At 52.8% G+C, this 6,000-nt stretch overlaps 1 protein-coding gene across 1 annotated transcript in view; it reads left to right on the forward strand.

The window, feature by feature from the left end:
* The window catches only part of Csmd2 (CUB and Sushi multiple domains 2), a 553,879-nt gene that overhangs the window by 141,815 nt on the left and 406,064 nt on the right, over positions 1-6,000 (forward strand).

Consider the following 6,000-nt stretch of genomic DNA (forward strand, 5'->3'; position numbering starts at 1 on the left):
CACTTATTCAGTAAGAACTTAGACAGTTCCTCCCAGGTGCTAGGTGCTGAGCTGGAGTCTGCATCGGATGTAGTGAACTTACCCGAAGTACTCGTGACCCAGAAGCTTCAGGATGACCTCTTTCTCACCCCAATATTTGCCATCGAGGAAACTAACTGAGGCACATCGAGGTTTGGTGTCTTGCTCAAGGACAGCCAGAAGGTGAAGGGCCAGGACTTGGACACAGAGGCAGAGCCCAGGGTCTGGGCACCATGCCACTGTGCAGCCCGATGGCAGAGGCCTCTTGCTTAATGTCGTCCAGCTCCTGCTCACACCTTCTACAGCTTTGTGCCCTCCCCTGGCCCAGGTCCTTCTATAGCCCTGTGTCCCTTTCAGCCTTCATTTTTCAAGTGCTCCCAGCTCAGAGGATGGAGCCTCTCCCTGATTCTGAAACCGGGAAGTCATCCAGGCTCTACCCTTTTCATTATCCAGTCCAGTTTGCCTTCTAAATAAGCCTCACATCGGCCCACTTTCTGCACTGCCTCCTGCCACCTCCTCACCCGAGGTTCCATCATCGCTCACCTGCTTGGCTGTGTTAATTGCTGTCGCTGCTTTCACTCTTGTCCGGGACAGTCTGTTTTTCACAGAATCTGATAGATTTGCAGCCAAGCTGACCAGGTCACTCTGCTTGGTCTACACCAGCTCCCGTGCTCCCCAGGCCCTGCCACATGGCTGTCTCAGCTCTTCCTCCAAAGCGTCTGCATGTGGGATGCCCTCTGCCCAGATGTCCTTTTTGTCTTCCCGACCCCACCAAAGTCCAGTCCAGCTGTGCTCAGCTCTAGATTCCTGGCCCCCGGTGTCCCCCTCCTGTGGTGCCTTTGCTTTTTTCATGGACCTGTCTCGCTATCTGCTTGTACAGTGGTGCCATCCCTTTATGAATGCCTGTCTCCTACCTAAGACAGAAAGCTCCAGGAGAATAGGGCTGTGTCTAGCTCTGGTCCTTACTGTCTCCTCACATCTCGTGCCGGATACATAACAAGCCAGAAATTTTTAAACTAATGAAGTGGTGAAACAAGACAGTGCGCATGAAAGCACCATAGCGTAAGCAGGCTGGCAGTGATGAGCAAAGAGTAATTGTTGTTATTGTTAGAAGCAGTCTTGAGCAAGCCTTACCTGGTGCCCAAAGGGAGGCGGAAGTTGCAGATACTTAGAGAGGTGACTACAGATAACTGGGGCAGGATTATCACGAGCTGGATTACAACAGCTGGGAAGGTAACTGAGCAGCTGGGTTGGTGACTGCGAATACCTGCTGCTGGTGACTTCAAACAGCTGGGGTGATGACTGCACTTTCCTGAGGATCAAGCCTGGGAATACATGGGCAGTGAACTGCAAACAACTGGGGTTAAGGCTGCAAAGATCTAGGGAGCAGGATAGCCTGTGAATGCTCACACATACTACTGCCCGATTTCTCACGTGAGCCCCAGCCCCCTACTGCCTCCGCTGTCCAAACAGTGTGTCCAGGAGACTCCAGATGCTGTCTCACGAGCCCTCAACAAGCCGGGCCCATACCGGCGTCTGATCTAGGAGATACCTTTCTTCCCGTCTTGCGCTCCTTCCGTGGCGCCTCTCAGTTCCTCAGACGGACCTCATTCCTCCCACCCCTCAGCCTCTGTATCTGTCACCTCCCCCTGCTCCCTGCCCTTCAGCTCTCCGTTCCTTCATCCGAGGGCCTAGGTGAGGTTCTTCACCTTTTCTTGTGTCTTTATCCTCAACAAAGACTGCAACACCCGCTCATTTGTTTGCGTAGACTTAGCGGGTTTTCTGATCAATGCCCGACTCCCTGACCCTCCTGGGAGCTTCTAGACAGTGGGGACTGTAGCACTGGTGCTTATTTCCTAGTCCGGAGCCTGGTGAGCAGTAGGCCCTGCTCATAAGCGTGAGGTGAAGGGAAGGATGGATGGAGGAGCTGAAGCATGACTGAGAAGACAGAGAGCTCCTCGGTGGCAGAGGCAAAGAGCAGAAAGGAGTTCGCACTAGTTGAGAGCCTACTGTGCGCTGGACCCTGAGATCAGCCGCCTCTGCCAGTTGGTGCTGAGGTGCACGCACTTGCTCCCTTCAGCATCTGACCAGGGAATCTGAAGATTCTTGTCCTCACCTTTGCTCTGCTTCAGCTTCAAGGTGGGGCCTCCAGGAGTCCTGCTGGGGGAAAAACAAAACATTCCTGTAGGCGCTCTGCACAGCAGCTTGTCTTGCACCTTGCTTCAGACAGTGGCAAAGAAGGAGTCAGTGGCCCCCAAGACCTGTACCCATCTTAAGAAAGGGTCCCTGCCGATAGACCAGGTGTTACCATCGTCTGAGTCTGAGATTAATTTTTGAGGCGCTCCCTATGTCTTTATTCTAGAACTAGCCAGGTCCTCCCTAGAGTCTCAGGGCCTAGACTGGTGTCAAAGTATCTTACACTGAGGCTCACCGCCTTGGGTCCACCGTGCTGGCTGGCCCCGGCCCGCATTACAAATTCCATCACCTGAGCTGCCTACAAGAGTCTCACAGCTCTGTCCAGCAGTAGACACAGCACCTAGACTCACACAGGCACCTAAGCCCATCAAGACTCCAAATAATAATAATAGTCACCTCTTCTAAAGCACTGGATGCATGCCAGATATTGCCCTGAACTGAAGCTCAGAAAAGTTAAGAAACTTCAAGGTGGGACCTCCAGGAGTCTTGCTGGGGAAAGAACAAAGCCTTCCTGGGGGTGCTCTGCACACCAGCTTGTCTTGCACCTTTCACCTTGTCTCACAGCTAGTCAGTGACAGAGCTGGGCTTTGGACTCAAGCAGGGAGCAGCGGGCAGAGTGCCTGCTTTTATACCTTCAGTCTCAGGCACAGCCACCCCAGTCATGAGGGCTCACAAAAGCACACACTCACACAGCATACACACAGGCAAAGCCAACAAAATGACTCCTGGCTTTCCTCTTCCTCCCAGCTTCTGAAGTGCATTTCATCTCTGCTGGCTAATAGCTCTGCACAAAGCTGGAAAGGAGCTCTTGTTACTGCTTGGATTGGTGTCCCAGTCCTGCTGGCCAGACTGGAAGTGAGGCCTGGGAGCCCTGAATGCGGTTCCCTTGGATATTGGTACCACAGTGGGGGCGGGAAGGGGCTCTTTCTCCACTGGGCCCTGGCCTGGCTTGACAGCTGTTTTGGTTAGCAGCTGAAATGCCTTCTTTATCTCTGTCCCATTAATTCAAAGTTGTCATAGGAAACCGGGTAGGACAAAAGCACAGCAAGCCTGCTGGCTCTCTATAAGGAAACCACCTCTCTCCTGCACCCTGCATCACATGGTGATGAAGGGGATCAAGCAGCCTGGCATCTCACAGCAGGGCCCAGAGCGTCAGACAGACCCGGGAGGCTGGGAAGAGCTGAGCAGGCTCAGAGGAAAGCTGCAGAGAGACAGGAGCGCATCAAATACGTGCATAGAGCAACAGAAATGTGGGAGTGTGTACCGGTCAGGGTGGGAGGTGGGGAGGCTGTGGCTGCACTCACTGGCTGTGTGGTTTGGAGCCAAGTTGCTTAATTCTCTGTGCTTTGTTTTCCTCTTCTGTAAATGAGAATGAGGACAGGACACACCTCTCAGGGCTATTGCGAGGATTCAAAAAGATGATCTTGTGGAGAACTTAACACGGGGCCTGGTGTATCATGAGCATGCAGTAAATGCTAACTCTTAGTATTGGAAAAAGTGAGGATGAAGCTGGGAAGGAGCAGAGACTGTGCTAGGGGCGCGGCTGGGGACTTCAGGGGTCCCGGGCAGGCTGACTCTCTGCATCCTTGTGCCATACCAGCCACCCCGAGTCTGCAGCCACTCAGACACACTGCCTCCTCTTGGTCTTCGCATGATTTGCTCCCTTTGCCTGGTGCATTCTTTCCTTGCTGTGTTTTAGATTCACTCCGACTTATCTTCAGGCCTCAGTTAGACCTCACTCTGCTGGGAAGCCCTTCCTGACACCTTGCCAGCCACTTCTCAACCTGTCAGCTCTCTTCTCCCTGAGATGGGACGTGGCTCTACCTGTCTGTCCTCTATGAAGTCAGGATCTGTACGCATCTCACTCAGCACAGTATTCCCACGAGTTCCCAGCTGGGACACTCTGGGTGCTAAATAAGTATGTTGGGAAAGAAGAAAAGAGATATTCCTACCTTGTAGAATATTGTCCCGTCGAACCCAGTGCTTCTTGAAGACCCATTCCCCCCATGTCGCCTAGCACCTTGAAGATGCACTGAGATGCTGAACTTGCGATGGCCAGAGCGTAGGCTCTGTGGTCAGATTTCTGAGTTCCGATCCCGTTTCTTCCCTCAGTAGCTGCACAACCACGAGAAAGACTTAACTTTTCTCTCCCTCAAGTTCCTCATCCATGCAATGGAAGCAATAAGGCGTCTGCCTGGTAGAGTTGTCCCGAGGATGAACCTTACATGCCTGGACCAGTTCCCCCCAGGCCTTACCATTAGTCCCCTACCGACACCTGCCTTCCTGTCTTTCTGTGTGTGAATTGCTCACCTGGCCTGGCCTCCTTCTCCCTCTGTTGACTATTTTAGGAAGTATTGGGACCTTTCTGGCTATTCCCTAATTTAATGTCGATCTCCTTTTGTGTTCAAACCTAAAACAAAACAAAACATTGTATAAGGTATTCAAAAGAATAGCTGGTTAGGATGGAGTCGGGCTGGGGCCACCAGTCTCCTTCAGGGTGGCTGTGTTTGCAGGCTCTGGGCTCAGGCTGGGGCTCAAGTTCCCTTCCAGATCTTGGCCTGTTTGTCTTAGTCCTGCTATCCTACACCTTCCTTAGAGGCTGATCTGCTTTTTCCCCTTTTGGCTGCTATCTGGCCTGCTCTAAATTTGGCAGACTTTCTACCCCATATCACTCAAAACTCAAACCTCAGGCATTAAATGTCAGGAAGCTGCTCCGTGGCCCTGCTTGGGCCTGCCTCAGAGCCACCGTGACTCCCTGAGTGTCTCAGAGGACTCAGATAGTGTTTCCAGCAGGCAAAGGGGGCTTCCGGCTTGAACAGGGCTGTGGAAGCTGGAATGTAGTAGAAATGAGGCAGGAGGCCAGAACCCTGGAGATGCACACATAGTCTGGGGATCCCCGCGGCTCCTAAGATCCTCTTTCACCACCTCTCCTCCTTTGGGATCCATCAGCCTCTACCCAGATCCCTGTCAGAGTCTCCTCGGTCATCACTTGCACTGTGCCCCTGGCCTGACTCCGTGCCCTGGGCCTCAGCCAAGATAGATTTGCTTCTATTCGGGGCCTCGCCATGGCACGTGGAAACCCTGAGCCAGCCACTTCTCAAGTCTCCTCCAAAAGTTGAATCAGCACATTCTACTCGGGTGAGACCACGACCCTTGTCCCCTGGTGCAGCATCAAAGGGCCCAGAATTATCAGCAAGTTGCTCTTGAAGGAGTAGAGAAATGAAACGTATGAGGATATAACTTTTAATTTAAAATATGGTGGCCTCTGCATTTGGATGTCAGGAGGGATCTTGAGTGACATTTGTGGAGCTGCTGGGGTGAGTGTGAGGTCAAGAATCCTCATTAGCCACGCTTGAAGGCAGCGCAGAGGCGGCCAAGAATGTGGTGACTCTACTGACTGGCTTTCTCCCTCTCAGGAGGGAGGCAGAGCTCCGATGCAGCTGTGCGTCCCCCAGCAGGGCCACAGCACACAGAGTGAGAGCCACACAGGTGCCGTGGTGATGCACGGGGAGGAAATCCAAAAGAAGCAAAGCAGCTTCCGAATGACCTGGCCCCCTGGAGGGGGGTGCGCAGATGGCTCTCATGGCACCTGTGTGGCTTCATCTCTGCTTAGGACAAACCAGGTCCTGGTTGCCGAGAGTTTTATCATGAAAGGATGCTGGGTGGCCAGACACTGGAATTTCCTGACCCACAGATGTTGGCACTTTATGTAGGGGTGTGTGTGTGTGTGTGTGTGTGTGTGTGTGTGTGAGAGAGAGAGAGAGAGAGAGAGAGAGAGAGAGAGAG

The sequence above is a fragment of the Fukomys damarensis genome, unplaced genomic scaffold (genome assembly GCF_012274545.1).
Source record: "Fukomys damarensis isolate Sample0158 unplaced genomic scaffold, DMR_v1.0_HiC HiC_scaffold_23, whole genome shotgun sequence".
Lineage (NCBI taxonomy): Eukaryota > Metazoa > Chordata > Mammalia > Rodentia > Bathyergidae > Fukomys > Fukomys damarensis.